Source organism: Anoplopoma fimbria, chromosome 21, assembly GCF_027596085.1.
Source record: "Anoplopoma fimbria isolate UVic2021 breed Golden Eagle Sablefish chromosome 21, Afim_UVic_2022, whole genome shotgun sequence".
NCBI lineage: Eukaryota > Metazoa > Chordata > Actinopteri > Perciformes > Anoplopomatidae > Anoplopoma > Anoplopoma fimbria.
The window spans coordinates 8,330,788-8,356,653 of NC_072469.1; the positions used below are offsets into that span (position 1 = coordinate 8,330,788).

The 25,866-nt window shown below is 40.8% G+C and overlaps 1 protein-coding gene across 1 annotated transcript in view; it reads left to right on the plus strand.

Annotated features, from left to right (window-relative positions):
* si:ch211-285f17.1 (sickle tail protein homolog) overlaps window positions 1-25,866 on the plus strand; it is a 101,637-nt gene that overhangs the window by 21,874 nt on the left and 53,897 nt on the right.

A 25,866-nucleotide genomic window follows, 5' to 3' on the forward strand; every position in this document is an offset into this window, starting at 1 on the left:
ATTGAAAGATGCCATCACCGCCCACATACACATATACGCACACCATCAAAAAGAAAAAATGAACTGTGTGTATTCTCTGCATTTCGCCTCTGTCCCAGTGTGCGTTTTCAAGTGTGTGTTTTTTCTTTGCAGACAGCGAGAAACTCTGTGAGCCTATATTTCTTGTTACAGACAGAAACTTTGAAGTTCCGCATTGAAAAAGCAGTGCTCTGAACAGTCCAGTCACTCTAGAAACCAGCTATACAGTCGACTAATTCCACAGCCCTTTGATATATAACTGCTGTTGGCTACACGGAGCCATATGCTGTTAAAGTATTTGGATTTTAAATAGGCCAGCACAATTAAATACCCTTTCACTGCTGCCTAATGGGCAGCTCATCGTATTCCCTATCCACTTATGGCTTGTATACAAACAAAGCTGGTTAATGTGGCAGGTTTTCGGACCGTGCCAGGGCCTCGTCTTTCCAGCTAATGCCAGTTACAGGGCATGACGGCAGCTAAAGCAGAGACCCACGGGGTCAAACGGAGCTGATGCACACCGCACAGGCAGATGATAAGTGCGTGTGACAGGTGACATTTCCACTGTGTGAAAGCTTCAGAGTCGACTGCTGCTCGCCAAAGGGTCCAATTTCAGCCTTAATGTGCCAGCTTCCACCGAAAACGAAATCCGTTTGACATCTTCTGTCCAGAGAGGATATAATAGGAGCTCCAAGTACAGGTTCAAGCTCAGCTTCCTTTTGATACTGTGTGACGTTGCATCAGACCAAGGTTCAGCAACATATTGGCTCACTCCTTTAGGCCTCTCTCATCCTGGGTGTATATCTATATGTATTCTTGATCTATTATTCTTTACACTACATGGCAAAACAATTTGGAGATCAAAACATTACACCCATATGTGAATCTCTCATTCCAAAACCATAACAGCCTCCAGCCTTCAACAAGAGACCTGGCTGAAACATTCAGCAACAAGAGTATGAGGTTGAGCACTGATAATGACTGTTCAGGCTTGGCTCAGGATATTCTTTACAGAGGTGTTAGATGTGGTTGATGTCAGGGCTCATTGCAACTCTGTCAACTTCTTCCACACCAAACTCTGAAATCTTTTTATTTTTTATTTTAATGGAACTTGCTCTGTGCACAGGTCCTGTTTGTCCACTTATTTTTGTCCCGTACCCAATGCAAATCATAGTCCCTTCAGAGATAATAGTTTACTGGTCCATTTAAAAAAAACTATTTAGTACTTTTCCCCTGCTCTTCTGTTTCTTTAAAGTGAGTCTAGGTCACTTTTGTTGAACCAAAAACACAATTATGAGATAACCGTAAGTACTAAAACATCGTGTAACATAGTATTACATGAGAAGAGCAACACACAAGTGACTGCACGCTGTAATGCTTAATCCGCCTGAGGTTATTGGATGGAGGAATGATGTGTTTTATTGTTCATCATTTCAGGTTTTTCATTTGTAGGAGGAAGAATTTGTTATAGTTACATAGGCTCGCTTTAATGCTTTTTTATTCCAACATTAAAGAGACGGATGTAAACATCAGCACAGGCTGTTGTACAAAACCAACAGGGCAAGGCTAACTATTGATGAAAACATCTGGAAAGGTAAAGGTCTGGAAAGACTTTGACTTAACCTCTCTCTGACTCTCCTATCAATCTTTGCTATCTCCAGGCCTCCCCAGACTATTTTCTTTCTTTGTGTCTGGATCAACTTGAATGTTTTTTTTCACCTCCTGTGTAACCATATAGGTCTTTTGATCCCATGCCCCATCGTGCAAGGCTTTGTTTTCGAGATACTCTTGAGATAAAGTCACCGCTCAGATTTTGGGTGACCTCACCTTTTTGGTGATTGAGAGGGTGAGTCAATAAAAGAAACGGCACGGCGCAATTGGGGGCTTCATAAGCCTCGTCTGCATTCGCTTTACTCATCCAGACTCGGGCACCAGCACTTGTGTTATGTTTCTTCTTGTCTGATAAGGTTTTGGAAGATTTGTTACCACATCAGTATGTGCAGAGTTGCTTCAGCTTGTTTAGAAGTGATGGAGGTTATGAAGACATTTCAGTGTTGCCCCAAGTGTAATAATGTACACGCGTCCTACCACCTGTTGCCAACAGTGTGAATCATTGGCGAGAGAAGTGTTACATGCTTGTACATGCTCACTGTGTAGTACACTGTGTACACAATTTTGCTGAAGAACACTTCCTGTTAAAAGCTTCATTGGTGTGTATCCATGACAGACTTTTTTTTTCGCAGATGCTGCCTTACTTCCTTTTGAAAGTTGGAGAAAAAAACAAAACAGCTTAGTGTAATGGGAATGAGATTGAGGATTGGGATGTGATCGCACAGTTTTTCTACATTGAAGCCAAGAGTAGGGATTACTTTAATTGCAGTCTCTTGTGACTCTTTAAACCCCCAGTTGTCTCTCTAGGTTTTTTTCTTCTTTGACAACTATCAGGCAGACACAATAGTTATTAAGATTACAAAGTATTTCCCCTCCACATCAATTGAGTCACAAAACGGATATGTTATTCTTATTATTCAGAATTAATTACCTTTTTATGTATTTTTTACAGGACTGGATCTTTAAAAAGTTTCTTACACACTTTGCAATGTCTCGAAAGCGCATTTGCTGTGCCAAAAGGGAATTTGAGGGAGTGAGTTCCTTTGTACTATACAGACCGACAGTTTTTTGTGATTGAGCTGACAAATTGAAGCCTGTAAGTAGGGGGTTGATTTTAAGCAACCCCCCACTCTCACCATGAATCGACCAATCACAAACTTTCACTATGGATTCGTATGATATACTCACCATTATGTCATGCTGTTCTTGTTCCTTTGCATATGATTAAGAAGGAAAAAAAATGAAACCTTCACACCTGTTGCAAGAAAAGATTTCCCAGACTATCTCAATAGTATGTGAAAGAAGACCAAACACTGATAAAAGCAGCAGTAAAAGAGCAGAAATGAAAAGTTTCTTATAATACTATTACATCAGTTCCTCGTGATTTTGTTCCTCTATTGACTTAAGTCAGTTAGGGGAGATTAAAAAAGTGTTTAAATAACTTTTACTCCAAATGCCACAAGTCAGGAAGTGATTATGCCAAAACTTTGTCATGCCATGACAATGTTTTCTCAGCTGTGGAAGACAACTCGCCTTTGTCTTTGGCTTATCAATAGGCATCCAAAGACTGCAAAGGAGTCCATTGAGTCATAAGAAAAGAGAAGAGTAGGTGATTTAATGGTGCGTTCATGGCCCTGGGATGTGTGTTAAGAAAATAAGTGGATGTGACTCATCCCTCAAACAGAAACAGACAATATTTGGGCCACTGAGCAAGAAGAAAGAGCTTTGGTTATGCGACTGCTCATGAGTGTGTATTGTAAATCCCCTCTGGTGTGTTTTTCTTTTGGGGGTGTAGCTTGGGGCGGTGTTGCTTCTTCCTGATTCCTGAGGCTGTGCGGCTCTAAAAGAGAGACATTAGAGGGGACTGGCTTTCTCTCTGTGTCAGATTAGAGATAAAACAAAATCCTTAATCTCTGTTCCCAATGTTTTCACTTGTTAAGGTCAAATAACATGTCTACAACTTTTGCATATTTACTCCCCAATATGAACTATTAGTTTGGCTTGATTACACAGCAAAGTCTTCCAAGCTTATACTGCAAATGTGAAATGAAATTCCTTCAAACCAGACATCTCTCTGCTAAAAACTACTTGTTTTTTCAATTAAATGTAATGTGTGTTCTAGCCCAAAAAAGTGGTTAATTCATCCAACCGAGGGGTGTAAGCGGATGCAAGGCCTCCCTCAGGGTTTCCTCTCCAAGAGTTGACAGAGAAATCAATGTCTCCACCTCCCCTCTGACACCCTTTTGCCCTTCAGGCAAACGTGATGTGGTATGTGTGTGTGTGGTTTTTTTTTCTGTCTGTGTGGGCTTTAGTGAATGTGCACAAAATGGCTGAGGGCGCTTTGCACAAACTGCTAAATATTCACAGACTTTTATCTCCATAGTTCAGACGATTCAAATTGAATCTCCCGCTGTGTTTATTTCTTTTACATTGACATGTTGTTTCAGTGGACTGAATTTTTCATTAATATTGCATTAATATTTAGTGTTGCTGGCGGTATCCATCTGTGATCATTTGCAAGAGGAATATTTGGAGGATGTAATTAAAATAATTTTGTGTCCATGTAGCTAACAGACTAGGAGAGAGTTTCTACCAGAATCAAACACAAGGTTAAGTTCAAATTGAAGGAATAGTTTGAGTTTTTGGGAAATATAGTAATTTGCGTTCTTGCACTGAGTTAGATGAGAAGACCGATTCAACTCTCATGTTTATGCACTAAGTATGGAGCTGAAACCAGGAGTTGACTAATGTAGTAGGAAGCATTTAAGATGGAAGCAGTTTGAAAATAAGGCTGCAAACCCGTTTGTTAAACAAACAAACTAACCGCAAAAAAGGAAACCAACAAAATGAAAAAAAAGTTGTGGTTTTATTCGCTGTTTCTTAGTGACAGCGCCAAACAGGACTGTGGAGCTAAAGTGAGACGGTTAGCTTAAAAAAAAAATCAAGTTATGGTTTTACATAACTTGTTGTGAGTTTGTGCTGTAACTACTCCAGGAAGTTACTGCACTCGTCACTCGTCGTGCAGTAACCTGGAGTCTTATCAAAATAGTTACATGTAGGAACCAAAAACTGTTGTTTTCAATTTTCAGTTTGCTTATTTGTAATCAATAAACAATACAATATAAGCTTGAGAGGTGTTGGTAGACGGATTTGTGAACTTTTGATGGAGCCAGGCTAGCTGTTTTCCCATGCTTTAAGTCTTTACGCTAAGCTAAACTAATTGCCTCATGGCTCCAGCTTCGTACTTACTTACAGCACACAGACATGAGAGTGACATTTATCTTCTCATCTAACTATTGGCAAAAAAGCCAATAATTGTATGCCCTAAAATATTGAATTGTTCCATTAACGCAGTGGCTGATTAATGGTGTCAACCTACTGTATGAGTGTGTAGCATAGACTATGTATAAAAAGTGGACGTAGTCACCATGACGTCACCCATTGCTTTTTGGGCTACGGTTTTTGACTGTTCCCATCTCGTTTTTTAGACTTCTGATCTTTTCTTTTTGGAACACGAGAGCGTTGAGCTTAGTACAACCAAACTCTGAATAAGACTTTTTTAGGTAACCAAAATGTGAGACTTTACTTTCACGCACTGAAAACACACTGTGAAAGGGTTAAAGTATGGAGACGTAAAACCTAGACAACACCCAGACCAGACAACGCTCTGGTAGTGACCCTTTCGATCACAAGGTAGACAAGCCCTGAAGCATACATTGATTTATCTTCTATTTTACTCTAAATGGGACCATAATTAACTAAATGAATGTCATACTGTATTGAAGGAGACTTGAAACTAGCGATTGGGGGCATAAACTCATGTTTACAATGTTTATTGTGTTAAAAAATCAAGTGAGAAGAAGGATAATTTGACTAGATGATTCACCATGGGGAAGCTACTGCCTACTGTACACTCCGTCAGATGACTACAACATGTGATGTGGCTAAAGACAGGGGGGATGCAGGACAAACACAAAGTGCAGGTTTCACAATAAGAGATTTCTACATTCCTGGCGTCAATATCTAAGCTTCATATTACTGCAATGACAACACTGTTAGTCTACTGCTTCCCTATTAACTGCTTTTCCTTCCTTGTATTGTCACTTTCATTGAAATAGTGTTTTTTTCATTACCTCAAGCCATGGCAGGGCCTACTGACCTTTAGCTGAACTCATATAAATCATATCTAAGATAACATTGAAAAGAGCAATCAATCACAAACCTAAAGATGTGACAAGAGATTAGAGTGAAACCACATTCTCTATCTTCAATTGTTTGGGATATTCCACTGGGTCTTAAAGGATATGAAATACAACTTGTTTCTTAATTGATATGCACCCTTATTAAGTTTTCCATCAGGGTATACAATGGAGGTTTTAAGGTTATCTCTTGAAAGCATAGTTGTGGTGGAAGAAGGAAGAAGAACTAGGACCAAAACAAAAAAGGAATGTCTCTATTCATTGATGAGGACAGAGGACATAGTTTACTTTTGGTTGATTCCTAAACTTTGCAAAGGGAGAACCTTATTATAATTATTCTAAATGGCCTTTTTTAATGTTTTGATGCAATTGCATGCAGAACATTTGCCCAAAGATGCCTGGGTTAGGAGTTTGTGGTTCCAGCAGGAGCAACACATTACCCTTGTGTTTCAGCCAAGGCACAGTGGCTCGTAAAGATTATTGATGATGTACACCATGTGATACGAGTGCTGAGCGGGATGAGGCAGCATTAAATCTCACTGATGTATAGGCCTCTCTCTCTCTCTCTCTCTCTCTCTCTCTCTCTCTCGCTGTCCTGGGAGAGGAATAGCGGGTGTCCGTCAGATAAAGAAGAGAAATTAAAGTAAAATTGCAGGGGCAAAAATGCCAGACAGAGCTGGTCCATACTTTGCTTTGATATTTTTCATTTTTTTTTTGAGTTTCTGCATCAGTGGCATTACTTGATCACAGTTCATCTGAGTGCCAGGGATTGTGTCTACTTGCAATTGCAGTGCTGAGCGTGCAATATACGCTTCAGACAGGTGCATGTATCAACGTGTATTTAATTAAGATTCATGTTGAATGAGATATGATAAAAATATGTTTACCCACAGTTGTAGTTACCTGTGTGGTTTTTATGGAGGTTTTATCAACCCCTCTTAAAGCACCTGATTCCCAGCAGCAACTAAGGTTTTACAAGAAGCTGCCCTATATTATAGCTACTATAACTATTGCAATGTATGGATAATAAATAATAGCAAGTAGCACTGAAGGAGCATCTCTTTTGGCAAACGGCTTCAGGTTTGAACCATGGGCAAATAAATTATATTCGCTCTAAGCAGCCCTTTTTTTCAAATGTCTATCTAAATGTAAAACTAATAACTCAGGCATTCCTCTCTGTCAGAGAAGCATTTACTCAGTGTTTAATCGCCGAAAAAAACATTTATTTGCTTAAGACTGTTCCAGATCCTCCACAGAGTGTGTAGTTTGTGTGTGGTTTTGCTTTTAGAAATGGATGCCATGAGTTTCTGTGGTGGTCTTTGAATGTTTATGAGCTTTGCTGCTTCCGGCCTTCGATAGTGAGCGTGATGAACAGAATATTCATAATTAAGAAGTCAAGACAGAATTTTTTCATAGACAGCTTTAAATATCGAGGCCTAAAGCCAAAGTAATCGCGTTCATTAGAAATGAATTAGAAAGATAGAGTTGGGGTGTATATCACGATGCTCCGAAGCAGCAGTGCACCGAGTGCTAACGTCCCACTGGTTAATAACTGTGTGTGCAGCCTAACTTTGGCTTATCTAGTAATAATTGAGTCAGTTTTAAATGTACCTCACTTTCCAAGCAGAACAGAACGACATTGTGCTATAATTGTCATGTGCACAGCGAGGTCTCGGCCTGTCATAGTTAACATAATGACTGTCAGATACAGAGAACACCCTCATCCTGCTCTGAAGCCATTAAGATTACTGTGCCCCACATGCTCTGAATTATAATTTCCTGCTTGATGAGTTCATAACACTGATACCTGTTCCTATCATTTCATCCTCAGTAATTTGTCTGAATTTGGCCTTTTTTTTTTACTTCTCTTTTAACACACCTTTCTGAAATCACACTGTCTTTGACCTTTTGATAATCCTGAAGATCTATATAGCCACTGAATATAGTTATTCAGGGAGCCTGTTCTTTAGGCCGTCATGTCTGTGCAATATGGGGGAAGAGCAGAGCTGTAAAACATAGAGGGTGCGTGCTGTTTTATACAAGAACAGAAGATGATTTATTCCTGCTGCACTTCACTGATCTAGAAATAAAACAGACTTCCTGGCCACATACGGAATCTCTCATCTTTAGCTTTTGATAGTGAGCAGGTTTCCTACCACTTCACATAATTACACCCAACAACACTTCAGTCTTTGACATCAGTGAAAGTGTGGCGAGTTTCTTCCTCTCCATATAGGAGAGTTCAATAGCTCCTGGCATGTAGCGCCCCCAGCTGTACAGATAATAGGATTTCAGCTTGAACCTGATTCATTCCAATGCCAATACTGGAGTTTCAGTCCTCGTGAAGGTTTATGTTTCTCATGCGGTTTTGTCAAAGAGTTTAATTTGACGTTTATTCATTTTATCATTGCTAGCGCAGCTTGTTCAATTAGGCTGTGACTAAAAACTTCACTTTTTTGGCAAGTTTCTTTTCCCCTCAATATGAAACACTTAGATGGGTTTGACAGCCGCCCTGTGCCTCTGAGCATCTCTGGAACATTTTTACGGTGTTAAACACTAGGAACATTGAATCAGGGATCAAATGTACTTGCCCCCCCCACCACACTCTCTCTTAAATCTGGGGATTTTTCGAAAGGGGAATAATACGGTTTGGCTTTGTGATGAAGTCATTGGTGAGACATGCATGCTCTCCAGCTAGTCAGCTAAAGCTATCATGAGACTGACGCAGCATTTTAGGCTGAGCTGCAGGAAGCAACTGGAGGGGATTTCTGCTAAACTGATTTCAACAGCTGGAGATTTAATACAGAAAACTGTGATACACATGAGAATTTTGTGACGGCAGTTTCTTCAAATTCTCCCTTATTTCCACTTAATCTCCAACCCTACCACGCCTTTTCCAGTTCATCTCAAGAATCAAATCAAAAGGGGTGAATATGTTATCAGTTTAGGAGAAGGGAAAGCTGGATAGGAGCACATTTAATAGACCATTCAACCAGGTGACAGGATTAAAAAAAACTTTAAGCCCTTTATTACTATACTTTTGATACTGCTCCGAGAGAAGCAGTGGACAAAACATTTTAAATCAAGTCATTTTGGCTGTGCAAAAGTCAATTGTTCGGCATCCGTTTTGTGAATAGTCTGTTTCTCTGTTTCAATTGTCTCCCCAAATTATTCTCAACCAAATAACCATTTGTCATAATCCTTCCCAGCAAATAGTTTTGCACGGCGCCAAGCAGAAGAATGTAGATGGGTTGTGATAAGCATCAAAAACTCTTATCTAACATCTATTGTTATATAATATTTGATTTCTTATGACCAGAGAGACTGGAGAAAGAGACAATGTAAGGCAGGACCCATTCTGGAGTTATACACCAGGCGGTGAAACAGGGATAGAAATCAAACATGATCATTTTGGAAACAGGGCAGTGTGTTGTTTTTTTTACATGTAAAGAAAGCCTTGTAGTACTCCAATGTAATATGTTTCATCTGTGTCACACCTTGACAACATCACATTGTCCCTGCTGCTTGTTGTCTTCAGAGAACAGATGCTGGGGCTGCTGGGCTTTGGTGACGGCACTGCAGACTGTCCTTCTAAACCCTCTTCGAACTTCCTGAAAGTTTCAGACCCCATACTGGCCAAGTTTATTCCTTAAGGCTACTTAAAGAACAAATAGATATTCCTTAATCTTATATTTTATAAATCATATCTTGTAAAAATGCTTTTTCAACAATATTTCATACCATATGTATATTCTTTTTGTATTCGTTATAGTATTGTGATTTTTTTTTATGTTATAGAGGTGGAGGGTTCAAATAAGCCCAGTGGGCTTTCTGCCTCTTCCTGCATTTATCTGTGTTATGTTTTTATATTTTTCAATTGTGCAAATAAACTAAACTAAACTAAACTAATCTTAGTTTTAAATAGCTGTCACATTATTTTAGTTGGTCTTGTTGTTCTCATAATCCTGCCCCTGGCCCCTGGCCCCTGACGTAAGTGGTTCTTGTCTCTAGACCAGCAAAGTGTTGGTGTCACACTGGGACCAGTCCTCCTGGCAGAGAGACGGTTCTTTGGTTGTAGAAACACAAAGAAAAGGTTCAAGATTAGGCACCAGCTCCAAACTGGCCCTCAAACTGCCTGGGTGCAAAATAGGTGTGAGCCTCCTTTTTCCCAGCTTCAGAAGAAGAAGAAAAGCCACGTTGATTTAACTAAATGTTGCCGGAAATAATAATAGCAATTGATGAGAAAGTGGAAATTGGTCATGATGCATAATAATCAACTAACAGGGATGTAAGTGAAATCATGGTGTCTTATAAGCATTCAAAAAGCAGACGTTTTGTGAATTTATGTAATGTGTTGTATATGTTTAGATGGCTTAACTCTTTAGAAATGCTGTTTATGTAATGAGAGAAGTAAAGCTTCTTCTTCTTCTTCTCTGTTCTCTTTAAGCTCATGGAGACAGAATATTAATTGTGATCGGGACCAAATGTTTCAGAGCGCTGCATGTTTCATAACACATTTGTTTGTTTGTTGTGTGATCCCCTGAAATCCTTTGAAAGGCAGGCAGGGAGCGTCTAATATCAATGGGAAGTTAAGAAGGGAATGCAAAGCTGCTGATTGAGAACCACGGTTCACAATGCGACAGCTGGCAGTTAATTTGATGTGCAACCATCAATTATTCATTGTTGAAACATTTTCCAGAGTAGCAATAAAGGAAGCTTTTATCGATAGGCAGATCACTTATATCTTTAGGGCCGATTTAACTCCAAATTCCTTGCAGACGTGTTTTGCATTACATATATTTTGAAAGGCAGATGCAGCAATGCAGCTATAGCAGTTAAACCTTTTCTTATGGCAAAAGCATTATTATTCATTTTTCTTTTGACATTACATGAAACATCTGATAAATAATTTAGTGTAATTATTCTCATTTTATTAAGACCAATAATTTTTATATTGCACCAGAAGGCACTTAAGTGCACTTATGAGCCAAACACAATTAAGCTAAATGCATTGTATTACTCCATGAACCTGATTAGGAATCACATTTATATGACAACAAAAAACACATATTTACCGTTATTGTTTGCTCGGCTGCAATTACTATAAATTATTTTAAAGTGTTAAATAATTGAGGGTTAATATGAGAGGCAGAGATAGAGATGGATTTATGGACAGATGTGAGAGGAGAAGAGCCTGACCTGACAGGTTCGCCGCCTAAACCAGCTGTTGGCCTGGCAATGTTGCCATCCATTTCACACATGCTCTCCGTCTCTGGGTGACTGACAGATGAAATGATCCTGGAAAGCACTGTGGTCTTCAAACAAAGTTCGTTATTAAAAGCATGAAACGCTTGAATGCCAAAGTGCATAGAGGGCAGGTCTGTGTTCTTAACAGAATCAGGACCCAGCTGGTAAGATTCTTGGGGATAAGAGTTCAGTCGTCCGTGTTTTAATCAATGTCTATTAATACTTTGACCCAACTGGTGTAGTATTACTTTAGGTCTAGAAGTCGCAATTATCTAAAAATTGCACAAGACCAAAGCTTCTCAGAGATGATGTAATATCAAGTGTGGTACCAATAAAATCATGTTATGATGAAGTAAAGCTATTTAATTCATAAGAGAGTCAAAATATGTACATAACCCACTGTCCATGTAACAGGATATGAGAGTTGTTTTGTTTTAACAAATTCCTGCAACACTGAAATTATTTTCTTATAATAATACAATTAAATAAATGTAAGCGTTAAGATGTAAACATGCTATTAATCAGAATAAGGTCAATACATTTAATCCAACCTATTATTTAAAACTATGGCTGTAAAAAAATGAGGATAGTTCTGACTGTGTGTGTTGGTTATAGGCAATGCAATGTGAAGGCATTTTTCGCTGCATTATGAGTCCTTTTGTTCCCTCTATAATTGCATTCTTCTAGTAACTGACAGTTTTACTCAAGGGCATTCTGACAGTAGTTGCTGAGTGACAGAAGAACTTTTCTGACTTTCTTTATGATGCTTCTTAATAAGTATTTCTGCTCACTCTGATATTCAGACCTGAGATCTGGGAAAGAAGTTGGCTTGGATTCTTCAGATTGCCTGCGACCTGGCTGGCTCCGAAAACTGGCACCGAGCGTCTGCTTTGTTGATCTCTGGACCGTTTGTTGACCAAGTCTTGGCCGTCATGTTCTATGCTTCACATCTCTGAGATCGTCTGACTGGAAGACTGATTGAAGTCCTCACCACAGAATGATACACATTTACCGTCTCTCAGGGTCGTAATCTGTCTAACCACATCTTCATGGATGCTGCCACTTGTATTCAGACACGTGTGTGTGTGTGCGCCCACCCAGAGACGGAGAGACCCACAGCCAGACGGGCAGACAGACCTTGAACACAGTCATGTGACCCCTCTGACCCTCTCTGATATGTTCCCCGGCTGAGTTATGTCTCATTGTTCCTCTCCGTCACTGTTGCAGCGGCCCACAGGACAATCGGACTGGCCTCATAGTGCCACATTCACTTCTCCAACCCGGGGTCTGATCTCACACCTCTCACTTCACATTCTCATTACTTCAGGCTGTTATTAATTTATTTAATCAATAGCTGTTAAACTTCTCCTACGCAGGAATCCACAATGGCAGGCCGATACACCAAGCTGCTACATCAAGTTATGAGCATGAGTTGTGGTATCTCTGGAGACTGCAGATGTGTTTGTGACGGAGATGTGTTAGTGACGTAATGCAAAGAGTTGTGCTTTTTTTTTTGCATAGCGTGAGCATGGTCATCAAACATTTCTCAAATGGATAAAGTCATTGACTCAGAACTTAAGAAAGATTTCTGTTTGTGCGCTTTTGGAGTGAGGACTTTTTGGACTCAGTGATCTAGACCAGTGGCTCCATTGTGGCCATCGGCTAAACTCCCCAGCCTCCCCGTTGAAGATTATGAAACTGGCTTTAAAATAGAGAGCAGGAGCTCACCAGGGCTTTGGATGATTTGAGGCTAAATATATGAAAAGGGCAGCTTGGTCCATGGGCTAGAGTGGGATCTGGGTGGATTGCAGCCAAGGCCTTTGGTGCCTCTTTTTTTTTTGCACTCTGTATCTCTTTGGTAGAAAGATGACCTGGAAACCAAAACCTGATGTGAGCCAGCAAGACACTGACTCTAAAGTTCTGGGTACTAAAGTGAAAATGACTCTGCAGCAATACCTTTGACTGTAAAAACATTATATGGTGGAGTAAAAAATGCTTTATAGCACACTGAAGGATTTTTATACTGTGGTACCAATCATTTAATATCTGTTTGTATACAGGTAGGGATGCGTCATAGGAGAAGTTATTATTGTTGACAAATATATTAAAACAAATGTCCTTCTCTCCATCTAACATACTGCTAATAAATGCTAAATGGGGCTTTAAAGTAGAGAATAAAAGTAGCTGAGTAAAGCCATTGGGCGTTAAGGTTATCAAGTGCAGCAGTAAAATTAAATAAAATATAAAACTTGATATAAAAATTAGATTTTTCTCTTGGCTTTTCTCAGATATAAGGGATAACTGCTAAACACTGTGTAAATTTCAGCTGCATATCCCCATAGACATTTCAGCATTAGGGCCTTTTTCATCATACCAAGCAACATTTGGATTAAAGTGGACACATGACATGCTGTCATGTTGGATACCTCATCCTGTTCTTTTTCTATGATATGACTCATCTTTACTGAATTTCAAAAAAAAAATCCCATCTTTCAACTTTTTTTTTTTTTTTTTTTTGAAAAGCCATCTTTGACACCATGAAGCTACTAAATCTAATTTTTTCTGCATCTTTTGGCATGCGTGTTACTGAAAGCAAACTGCCTTTCATTTCACTCCCTTTACTCGAGTCAAATTATACAAGCGCAGTCGAGTTTGTCGTCTTCCAAGGCACCCAGGTGGCTCATTCACTGGGTGACTGCAGCATCGGATCCTCCGTACCAGACTGGCACAGGCTGCGGCTCCAAACTGAATAGCTTCAGGTGTAATCCTCACCTGCTCTCTCACTGTTAAATCCCAAATGTTTAGATTTATTTTGTCTCCCCCTCTCCATTTGTTTGGGTCTCTTTTCAGCAATGGAAGGATTTAGCACTAAGGGATTAATCAAAGTTGGCCCTGTTTATATTGTTCAAGTGGCATTTCCTCTTTCACATGGCATCAAGAGTCAAATTGGCATTCATGATCACATGCACATGCAGTTTCACATTCTCACACAACTGCACAAATAATGCGCTGTATACATTCCCTGCACCTGCCTCCTGTGATCTGCTTCATAAATGACTCTTTGCTCTGAGTCAACATCTCTTCCCCCTTTCTTTATTATGTGATTAAAGCAGCATTAGAAATAGATGCTGATGCACAAAGCCTCCACGCTGACACACCTGAGCCACACAGGGAGGGCACATTTTCTCCTTTGACGTTAGGGCTGTTTTGTAGTGACTGCCGCTTTGAAGTTTCCTTGTTTTGTGCATCTGAGCCCCAAAACAATGAACCTCAGTAGTGAATGTCCAGATCGTGTCTGTCAGTGTGGGGTTTTCTCTGCTTGTGTGCACAAGAGGAGGGGTCTACGTAGGAGAGCGACCTCCCAGCTCCAACACATGGTGCCCAGACTAAACAACAAGATGAATGTTTCCTTAGTCCGGCCTGGAAAGAGAAACCCCAATCTACCCGTGTGGCTGAATGAATGAATCACATTCAGAGCAGAGGACTGGTTATAGGAGAGTAAAGAAGAAGAAAAGAGTAGTGAAGGCAGAGGAGAGAGGTTTAGTTTGTTCATTTCAAGTTTGGATTCCACCACAGTAGCATCAGTTTGAGGATGAATCCAGTTAATTACAAAATGGGTCCTATTTTCATAGTTTTGGCCATCATTTGTATGTGTAATAGAAGCATTGTGCTGACTAAGTTCATGGTTGAGCTCTTGGAATGCAGCATTGTCTCTAAAAATAAGTCAGACCAGGCAAGTTATGTAAGTAGTCAGACAGTTGTAAAGTATTTAAAGGGGCAATCCACCGATTGTACACACCAGAATTAGTTTATTCATTATGTGGAGTAATACTCAGCCTGTAAAAACAGATGTATAATGTCTTCTGTGGCTCTGGAGGGAGCCCTCCAAAGTCAAAATAACCTTGAATTGTCCTTGGCCTTCCACTCTTCGATTTTGACCTTTCTATTCTTAATTTGTCTCCTTTTGAGTCCTTTAATATCCAGATTATTAAAAGTTATTTGGATAAGAAAACAAAGGTTAACCGTGAAATCATTAGACAATTTTTAACATACATTTGTTCAATGTTTGCTCCTGTGTTTTCCGGTGCATACAGGGATTACTTTGTGTGTTTTGTGTGTTGTCACTTTTCATTTTATTACCAAATTAAATGGTTCAGATCTTGCTAAATTGTTGGTTTGGAACTTAATTTCCTGAATTTGTCCTGTTTTGGCCTCCAATAGCTTCATCTTGAAAGCAAAACATGTGTTTCAAGTTACACCACCTAAATGTCTTCAGCTTGGTCTGAACTCCTCTACAACCCACAAGGTGTTGCCGTCATGCGATGATGGAACTGTTAACAACGGCAACAAAAGCTCAGTGTGCTGCTGTCAACCTGCCTCCTCCCACACGTCACCTTTCAACCTCACTACCCCTCACCCCCACATCACACCTCCACCCTTGTTTTTAATTTAATTTCACCCAACAAGCCTGAAGAGAGCTGGCCCGGGCTGTGCTGGCAGCTTAGTGAATCAGTGAAGTAGAGGCTGGGGGGTTTTAGGAGAAGGGGTTAAGGTATCGTGGTGAAAACTGTTGGCAGACTATGGGAAAAGGCGCCTTGTTTTGGAGACCGAGCTCTCAGGCTCTCTGGGGGCTATGATGGGCTGAGCCTCGTTGCGGTTTGTTACAACAAGCTGTTGGATTTGGAGAGAAAGTTCCAGACACACCCCCAACCCTTACTCAACACTGCTTCCCCCCTTTTTCTTCATGCCAGAAAAAGTGTATCTCTCTCAGTAGGACACTCAAGCAGGAAGCCCCCTCCATGTGTTTTTCTTCAGCCTTCCAGCCTTGCTTTAATTCTCCGACTTCAGCTCGAAGTTTGCTCCTTCCTCGCTCCTCTTCTCCTGATTGAAGAGAGCTAGACTTCGGGTAGTGGCAAGAGGTTCCCACTTGGTTCGAGGAGCGAACACACACACACACACACACACACACACACACACACACACACACACACACACACACACACACACACACACACACACACACACACACACACACACACACACACATCTACATATGACAAGCCCCCGCTAAACAATGGCTGTTGGCTGAGGGAGAGGAGAGGGCGGAGGGGTAGTTTTCTTGGATAGCCTGATTGGAGCATAAACAGCAGCCCAGGAAGTGCTGAAGTAAGAGAGAGAGAGAGAGAAAGAGAGGGAGGGGGAGAGAGAGGGAGGGGGAGCAGGGGAAGTGTGCAGATCTGCCGGGAGAGAGCAAAAAAAGTTTGGGACTGCGACGGTGTGTTAGTTAGTTTGTGTCACTCTGGTCGTGTCCAAGACTTTGGGCTTTATCTATCAGGACTGAAAGTGCCAGAGAGCCAGAAAAGAAAGGTGAGTAGCCTCATCACAAACTTTTTCACACAGATGTGAACTTAAATACACACAGATGCTCAGTCAAATAGGATACATGTGAGTAGAAACAACACCCATTTTTCTCCTCTGTGGATTCCAACTGATGTATACTAACGCGCAGATTCTTGCATGACTTGGAAAGTGGATTGTTGTAATTATTGCAAGCAATGTCATTTTAAATACCAGAAGGTTTTTGAGCCTTTTTTAATGTGTGCTGTTTGCTGATGGTTTCCCCTGGTTCTGAAAGCAGCTTGTTTTGCAAAGCTGTTTTTGTGGTGCCTTGAACTGCAGCCAGCCATTCAGTGCGTGAAGCAAAAAGGGGACCATCTAATGTGTGTGTGGCTGTGTCTAATTAAGCTAATGGGGGGAGTCGAGTGGTGAGGGTCAGACCATGAGAGGCTGAACTTGAAAACATCACTGTCACTTTCACAAAAACACAGTACTTGCAGAAACTGTTACATGTATCATCTCTGATTCAACTACTCTGCTAGAAACTTTTCTTAATCCTATTCTCTGCCTCTGAATCTCCCTTTTATAGATCACAGAGAGGGGTGACATTTGTAGATGAAAGTAGCTGATTTTAGATCAGATTTACTGCACATTTGGCCATGTTTGGTGCTATTAATTTAAATTTTCCCACCGGGGAGATGCTGCATTCCTCCTCTCAAAGTGAACATCAATGTCAATATGCGACTTCAAAGAGGCTGCGCTGCTCACATGACACATAGATTCAAGGGGCTGAGCAGTAAACTGCTGTAAAATAGCTATCTCTTTTTATCCGAGGGGTATGCCTACCAGTTACTACTATTTCACTTGTTTGTCACCAAGCTGCAAATAAAATTGCATTTTAAGCATTTAACTTTCTTAACAAGCCTATTTTACTGTCTGGAGCTCTCAAATACCGGTAGAACTTTTTCCACTGTTGAGGAGATTTACATCTGGAAAATAGTGGCCTGCCCAGGCACAAACAAATGGAAAAGTCTAAGTTAATTTCACAGCCATTCAAATCTAAGTGGTTGATATGCATCTCACTGAAAGTCAAACTGGGTTTTTAAATGTTTTTTAACCACCATTAAAATCGTCAAATATTCAGATAAAAGAAGAGAAGATTATCAGCATAAGCAACATCGTATCTGAAAAAAATTGAATGAAAAAACAGATTTTCTTTTTGAATCTGTTTTTTTTTTTTTTTTGCTGGTTTGGAAGTTACACCCTGTGAGCACCTTAGCCAAATGGTTAGAGCGCATGTCATATAAACGCAACATCGTAAAGGCGAAGTAGTAACCCACTTAGGCAGCCCACCCATTTAGCCATTTTTTGGTCTTCGCCGTTTAGTAATGAATCCTGGAGGAATACAAGTATGTAAAGATTCCATAACCCTACTTTTTACGAGTCAGGTGTTCAGAGACTGGTGTGATTTGTTGTGTCTCTTTTAGCAATGAGTATATAAACTTCAGCTCATCCACTGGGGTTGGGGTTGGGGGGGTAGTAAACAGTTTGGAGAGGAGTACCTTGTCATAAAGACAAATGAGCTTACACCCTTGCACCCTACCAGAGCCCCCGGATGCCATCCTTCATCATTCGTTCCGGCACTTTGACAGCGTTAGACTGTCTCTCACAAGTTTTCTCTGTGCTTCGCTGATGTAGCAGGCTGTCAATTTCTCACAAGACCAGAGGAAACTGTTATTACCTCTAAGGCAGTGCTTTGGCTGCCAGTTTAATTCAGCCAAACTATTTGTCTAAACGCTAGCATATGAGGCGCAGTGATTTTGGCAGTTTCTTTCTTTCTTTTTTTTTTTTTTTTTACAAGCAAAGGCACACAGTAGCTCCTGAACATATGCATCCATTTGTCTGATATCATTATTAAGGTGAGGTTTTGACCACTTGATTACCTTGCTGGACTGCTCTCTTGCAGTCAGTATCCAGACATAACAGGTCGTGTCTGGATCTGAGCAGGAGATCAAGCACTAACCTGAGCCATATGTATTAGCTGATGCAGATCTGTGGATGTGAAGTTTGATGGCTGCCACGGGACGTTGAGCTCGGTGGAAACACACCTTGGCCAGTGGCATGTGGCCGAGCACTGAGGCTGGGGGTGGTGGTGGTGGTTGTGGTGGGGGGCCTGACCAGGTGTTTCTCCTGTGAGCTGTCGGCACTGTCATCCCCCATTGGGCCCCGAGCCAACTCAAGCCACGTCTCATTGAGCTTGGGGGTTTGATCAAACCTCATTATGGAGCTTTCATTTCAGCCGCTATTTGTGGCTGAGTCACAGAATTGATAACTAGATGAAGCTCCTCAAAGTGCATTTGTTTGTTTGTGTAAGGAAATAGATACAGCAAGAGATAAATAGACAGAAAGACAGAAAAAGGGAAGCAATAAAAATATAAAACCCTTTGCAAAAAATTTGATCAAGTGTGTAGATTATCCAGAGCAGCACGGATACTGACTCTTGAAAGAGCTGTTTATTTTCTGAATGCCATTCCAGTGATTCACTTATCCATGAAGTAAGACTTGTACTCATTGTTTTTTTTGTAGTTGGGTTAACTGACCCTTTAAAGTAAATACACTGCTGATTTATTCAATCCCAATCAAGATAAATCCGTTTCTTTTTAGGTTTCTATAAACCTTGACTTCTTTCACAGGGTCACTTTATAGCGTTTTCCAACAGTAAAGTGTCCACTGCTGGTATCAGTTCTGTTCAATAAGCCTTTAAGATTTTTCCTAAGGCGCCTTTAGTCCTCAATTAGCTCCGAACAACTGATCCGGTCCTCTAGGTAGAGTTCCTATCGTTTCAGCAGCTTAGACCAGAAGCTTTCCTGATGGCCAAAACATCTTCAGTCTAATAGAGGTGGGGATGATTGCAAGGTATAATCGGACAAAATCTCAGACACATTAATTGACTTTTTACTTGTTGTGAACTGACCTAATTATGAGCTTAATCACATTCTGTGGAACAGTTGCAGGCACTCTTTGAAAATCTTGTATTTCTGCGATGACAGTAAGAAAGTACAGTCTATAACGCCATACAGTATCTGGCCGCCCTTTAAAAGATAAGCCATTTACATTATACATGTAGACTTTTTGCGTTCCTCTCGGATTAGAGTGAAATGACTTTCAGTCAGCCGCTAAAGTCAACATTTAAATGCCTTGTACAGAAAAATGTGACAGGCCAGCAGAAAATTATTTAATAAGGCAGTAATTTATAGTTCAACTCGTAATTATTCATTACTGTCAAACACTTTCCCTCTGGCCTTTATATTTGATATTCAGGTGGTCTGAATGGAAAGAACCACAGGAAGAAATCTAAAGCAGAAAAGAACAAATTCAGCTCTGAATAAACATGTTGTGATGCAAAAACAAAAACTCCTGCAGAGTTCTAAAGGAGGCAGTGATATTGCAAATGTGTTGTCTTCTATTGTCATGCTGATGGGCAATGGTAGAGGCTTATGTTAGACCTCAGCATTTGCTGCAGTGGATGCTGTCGGCTTTGCTGTGACAAGGATAATCCACAGAGGAAAATCATGCTTCCTGTCGTGACGTTGGATGCAGCTGGAGCTAATGGAAATTTTGCCAAGACATGAAATTAGATTTTTTTTGTAGGCCTCTCTGCAAAAAAGCATGTTGGAACATGGCACTTTAGGTTAACCAACAAATGGGTGGACCCAAAGAAAGACAACTGTAAAACATCTGTCAATTTTCCACAAAATTTTTCATTCAGCCTTTATTCTTGTAAAAATGCCCTACTTAGATGACAAACACTGTCTTCTTCCTCTCTCTTTACTCCCTATTGACACTTGTAAGTTTCACATACTTCAGTGACTCCACCTATTCAGTGAAGTCATTTGTTTGACCATCTCTTCTCTCACTCTGGCAGTGACGAGAGGGGGGGGGGGGGGTAAGACAAATGTTCCCCACCCCACAGGCTCAGACGGAGGCGGGAGAGGCTCAAGCGGACACTGTTCTGACACTCTTCAGTCGCTATTAACCCCCCCAGGTCTTTTCACCCAGTGTAAACATCCCCTCCGCCTCTACCATCCGTCCACTCCTTTAGGCATTTAGTTTGACGTGGCGCCTCCCACAACACACAAGAACGTACCAGGGCTGTTTTTGTCCAGTGACTGACATGCTTTGTGTACACATGAACAGGAGTTGTATGTTTTTGTCCGTCTGTCTACAACCGCCGCTGCCCCTCTGAGCAAATTGATAATGAGGACGAATGAAAGAGGAGTGACAAAGAAAAATCTAAGGAGGCCAAGCAGATGTTAGAGGGGAGATGAAATGCAGTAAAAGTGCACCGACGAAATATATATATTCTACAAATGTCGTTATGCGTCAATCCTGTAAAACTGTATTTGAATACGTCATTCTCACTCTCTGAAAGTACTCAAGTTTTTTGTCCCCATAAAGCATTGGTAATTAAGAATTTGAGTCTTAAAGCTGCCTAATCCCAATTAATATGGATGAGACTTCTATCCTGGGCCCTATTTTACAACCTAGAGTGTCTTGCCCTTTTTCTTTAGATGTTAGCTCTTTTATGTTCTCTATCGACCAAATTGACCGCTTGCTAATGAGTCACTATCGTGGCATGATTTCATAATTACCACTCTGCCTGAAAAAAACTCAATACACTCTCATTTAGCCACAGTTGAGATTATGAAAAGTCCCGTTCCTAAAAATATTCTGTAAAGCCTGTCACACAGGATGTTTTTGTTACGCCGGGCTATTCTAGGAACAGCAGCTACCTGAGCTCTGGAGTTAGAAGTTTTGAGGAAACCTGCCTTCTACTCCCGACATGGTCTGTTTTAGTCTGTTTAGAGAGCTCCTTCCTGCTCTGAATGATAAATAGACTAGACCATGTAAATACTCGAAAGAGGCCCAGAAGAGCAATTTAATGACTATTAAAAAAAATTACAGGGTAAAGGTAGTGACAGATATACAGGAGTTGCTGTATTTGCACCATGTATGGAATCTGTTTATTCTCAGGATTTTATTTAAGGAGTAGTGGGATTATACGAGCGTGACACCTCTTAACTTCAAATCCGTTCTGCAGTTGATAAAAAGACTTTCGGCGCACAAGATAGACGCAGCATTTGGTGGAAGTGAAGTTTTCAGGCTGGAATACTAGTTTCCCACTCCTCAAACAGAAGGAAATAGTGTTGTTGTTGTTGTGGACAATTTTCAGTCTTGGAGTTAGTGGGCTTGCTCGCACTTAAGGCACGAGGATTATGTTTGTTGGATCAACTGAAAATAAACTTCAGTTCCCATGAATATCATAATTTAGGAAGATGTGCAACAGTGTAGCTAATGTGTTCTTGGACGTTTTTTTTTTTTTATAGAAATGGAGGTCCATGACAGACACTAGACTTTGGCCACAGACGCAAAACTTGTTGATATGATCAATTTACTGTTTGTTGTTTCATTGGTTTTGGTTTTGTTATTTACGCCAGAGACAATTGAGAAATACCTTTTTCAGTAAAAAAAGAAAGGTAGTTTTTTTTTGCATCATTTTTACCCCTAGATCTTCCGCTCCAGACTTGCACTCCTGTGCCACTGAGCTATTCCACCCCAGGCTCCTCTCAGTGTAATGAAAGCAATCTTGTAAAATCTGACATTTTCAATGTTGTAGTAAGTCTTTTACCATTCTGCTTCACCTCAGTACCCTGAATGAGTTTCAATGGTAGTGCCAGTGTTAATAAAAGTGAAATATGTCCCCAGTGTTAAAACATTTGAGTAATATTTTAGCAGTCTTTCTAGCTGAAAATCATAATAGGCCTTTGACGGTATTTTCCATTTTAGCCTGCCCAGTAGTGACGGAGTTCTCGTCTGATTTTTTAAGCTCAAAAGCTCCTTCACAGCATTAGTTTTTAAAACTCCTCTTTATAGATAATATCTATATTATGGGGCAGCCATAAGGTTTACCAGTCTATCATTACATTCCCATAAAAGGGGGAAAACTATGGCTCGTAATTGGTTTGCTTACAGTTTCCATTCCCCCAAGATCCCATTCTGCTTCTACCTTCACATTCAAGGCCACAAAGGATTTCCATGAAGTTCTGAACATTTCCATTTGTTTTTATAAAGGCAGGAAGAGGGGGAAACGGACCTTTCACCCACACAACAACACACAGTTCTGTCCCTTGTGCTCTTTATCACCTTTTCTTAGCACTTTGTTTCGAGGTTTCCTTCCCGTCAGGTTTTCCTTTCACAAGAGTGTTTATCCTCCCCGGCAGCAACACAACAATGCCCCGCTTCGTTTCAGCTCTCCCAGACCTGAGACCGCTGGAGCCAACGGGCTGCTAGGCACATGCTAAAGCCATTAGCTGGTGGATGACGGTGGTTAGCCACAGAGGCATCGCAAAATAACCGCCTCACTATGTCCATTATGAAGCCGAGAGAAGGGGATGGGGTTCTGCATCAGCTAACTGCATGTGAGTGCACGTGTAGCCGTGTTGAAATGTGGCGCGTTGCCTGTCTGACCAATGGAATGCCAATCATACAACAAGCAAATCATAAGGGGGAATTTGCTGTACGTGGTTTGTTCGCATATTAAGATATCAATTCATATTACCCTCTGTTAAAGTTTGCTGTGAGTTTCCTCAGTGTCTGCTCAGGCGGACAGATCCCAGCCATGGATGAAGAGGCCTTTTATTATTAGGCTCAGACACATCCCATTTGGTCTCTCAGTCAAGCTCAGACAGTTTGATGGAGTGCTCTAGAGGACGACTTAATTACGTTCACTATCTCAATCTGAATTTACTGGGACTGCATCCATAATGCATGCCTTACTTGGTATCAGCAGGCCCCAATTGGAGTCGACCAATAACGTGACAGAACTCTAAAGCTTATCAAGAGTTTATTGGCAGATGTGCAGCAATGACAAGCAGTGTTCTAATTAAGGACTGCTTTTTTTTCTAAGGTCTATGTATTATTTTTTACATTGACTTTGTTAGAAGTTATGAAAAACGCCCATCCAAATTCAGTTGGCCACTTGGGGGCAGCATAACAAGGTGTAAACACAACATTGACATTGATTGAGTAAAAGCTTTAGCAGACTGTTGAATGCTTACACATCCAGAAGACAAACATTTTTGGCCATCTGACAAATGTAAGTCCACTATTAATTTTCAGGGAAATATCCGCCTCTTTGGCTGCTAAACTCTCCATTATGTCCATCTAATTGCTACCTTTGCTGACTGTTGGTGCTGGGTAAGTTGTTCCCAGTAGGTTTATCAGAGCTTTTCTTACTGAAAAACAGCTTCCCGTTGCCACTGGAGACAGGGTTGATCAGAGCAGTGAGACTGAACCAAACAGTGAAGCTCAGGGGAACTGGGGGGGGGGTCATGGGATTTGTCACAACAAGGGACTCCTTTCACATTGCTCATATCATTTCATTAATTGTTCACACAAAATAGCTACTTAACGGCCAAGGTGTGCCCTTATTCACTTACTGCAACCATAAATTATATTTAATTAGACATAATTAGTTTTAGGAATTTTGGCAGTACTACTAGTGAAAAGGAAAAGGAAAGTTGCCATACCTACCACAGAGCTCTTGGACACAAATGATTGTGTTCATTCTGTGAACACACTGTGTTACATACTTTATTATTCTCAATATGACCAGCATGTGAAAGTATTGTTTATGCTGTATTGGGCTTCATTTTTTTAGTGTGTTTTTGTCAACTTTGAACCAAGAATGTATCCATGTCACTAGGGGACTCTCTGCTTGGTGTTTTTCCCAAAAACGACCAATACGTTTTCTTTGGACTGTCAACCAGAACAGTTTCTATGGAGCAGCTGCATACTTGACAGTTGATGACAGCACTTAGTTGGAGAGAGAGTTCTCTGATTTCCAGCTTCGATCGAGAGTTTTTCCTCCGACCAAAATGTGTCTACACGATAGGAAAGACATTTTAAAAAGTTTTCCTTTCAAGGGTCTATGCTGCAATGCAGTTGGAGGTCTACAGCATGGGTTTGCAGCATCTACAGTATCATTTCCATGGGGGTTATATGTTACACAGTGTGTCCCAGTAAGCTGGATTCTGTGCTGCTTTGATCAGGGTAGAGTCCCCTCGCTAATCCGCTTGAGCTCTGGATGTTTGCCCAGTACACACACACACACTCACTCACTCACAAATTGTGATTAAAAAACAGATGTGACGGCCCAGCCAAAAGATGAAATGGTCCGAATAAATCAAAGAGGAACAAACTGACATAACACTCAGCTGTTGGACTACATATTATGGTTAAGTATGTCTGTGCCATTTCATATGAGTTTGATTTTGTATCCAAAGTAAGAGATAACCAATCATTTCTGTCTTGTAGTTGCATATATCATAGTCTACAGAATAATGCTTGTGCTCTGTATCCAGAGCAGTTATAGCTAACTTAATGACGTCATGTCCACCTGGATTTTCATGTCTTTAGTCACACCTCTGATCTCGGATCCATATTTTAATTACAGCTGCAGGACACAGACAGGATTATGAAATGTAAATTCTCTCCACCTGTCAATCTTCCTTGTCTTTTTAAGAGCCATTTAAGAGCTCTTAATTGCTCCGGGCTTAACTGTAAATCTCCCTGCCCTGTATTTGAGCGCTAATAAACAGGTGGGAGGGGATTTTTATCTGGGTGCAGCTGATGAGCGGAAAGGGCAAAATGAAAAGATGAAGATGGAGAGGGGAAAAGGAAAGGGAAAGAAGAAACAGGATGAAAGAAGAGAGGAAGGCATGCGAAGAAAGAAGGTGTTTCTACTTGAGTACCTCCCTGCATTACATCACTGAGATGCTTCTGCTCTGATGACATCGTCGGGCGGGAGGGGAGACTGGCCCTAGGGATGATGTCATTAGTAACCAATAGGAAAAACTCAAGGCCAATATAGTCTGGCCAGCACCTTAGGCTGAAATAGAAGGATCTCTGAAAATGACTTTTCCCCCTCTCAAGCCTTTGTGTCTTGTGCGTTTTGTCCTGCGGTTATTTTTAGACTTCTGTGTTAAAACAAATATATTTCAGACCTGTTCCTGCCTCTGCCACAGAGCAAAGGGTGAGCAGAGCTGGCTCTCCCAAAGAGGACGGAGCCATGGAAATATAGCCCCAAGAGAATTAGCATTTAACTTTAACATAATAACACTTGAAGTAACTGCTTTGTGCCAGTCCACATGAATAGACCAGTTTCTGCTTTGCCGTGTTTGTTATGGACCAAACAGTGTTGAGCATAAATTTCAAGCCAGGCAGGTCATGCCACTGGGACATTTTACATTTGCTGTGACTGTTGTCTTTAACGACTGTAACAGTGGCCTTTTTCCTCACTTTGCACAGCTAAAGTATCAGTGCTGTAGACACACAAAATGTCCCTTTGACCTCAATGCTAGGAAGACTTTGACAGAACTGTCTGTGCAGTCAA